The sequence below is a fragment of the Coenobita brevimanus genome, chromosome 46 (assembly GCF_032717465.1).
Source record: "Coenobita brevimanus isolate Jiangsu-jjx chromosome 46, ASM3271746v2, whole genome shotgun sequence".
Classification (NCBI taxonomy): Eukaryota; Metazoa; Arthropoda; class Malacostraca; order Decapoda; family Coenobitidae; genus Coenobita; species Coenobita brevimanus.
In genome coordinates, this window is record NC_136999.1 from 20,020,117 (window position 1) to 20,020,757 (window position 641).

General features: G+C 43.2%; 1 non-coding gene across 1 annotated transcript; it reads right to left on the reverse strand.

The window, feature by feature from the left end:
- Positions 1-257: 257 nt before the first annotated feature.
- LOC145398859 (5S ribosomal RNA) lies at positions 258-376 on the reverse strand. Its single transcript, XR_013897194.1, has one exon. It is a non-coding gene; the product is annotated as a 5S ribosomal RNA (ribosomal RNA).
- Positions 377-641: the final 265 nt, after the last annotated feature.

A 641-nucleotide genomic window follows, 5' to 3' on the forward strand; every position in this document is an offset into this window, starting at 1 on the left:
CTAGAGCAAGTTTAGTCAGTTTTCAGTTCAGTTTGAGTGCAGTACAGTGTCAGTGCAGTGTCAGTGAAGTTTCTATATTTTTGGTACTTGTGAAAACAGTGAAGCGTTGTTGGCAAACAATGAAGGATTATTTTTTTTCATTCATTGCCAGACGCCATGTATCCCAAACGGGGTGGCCAAGAGCTCAGACTTAATTGTTTTACAGGGAGGGGCACTAATCCTCCACCAACCCCACTTGACACGTAGGGGTAACGTTATGCCAACAGCATCTGGTGTTCCCGGGCAGTCACCCATCCAAGTACTAACCAGACCCAACGTTGCTTAACTTCGCTGATCGGACGGGAAGCGGTGTACTCAACGTGGTATGGCCGTTAGTTAGGATTATTGAAGTTTGTATATTATCAGTATTGGTGAAAATAGTGAAGTGTTGTCAAGCATTAAGTTTAATTGCTGTTAGCAAAGTTTGTATAGCTCCAGTGCTTGTGAGAATAGTGAAGCAAAGTTGGAAAGCATTCAGTGTACTTATGTGGAAAATAAAGACAGTGAACTTAGGAAGCCAGTGTTTATTCACCACGCCTGAGCTGATCTTGTGTACTGTACACTGAAAGGCTGACCATAGGAAGAACAACTCACTGGGCAAC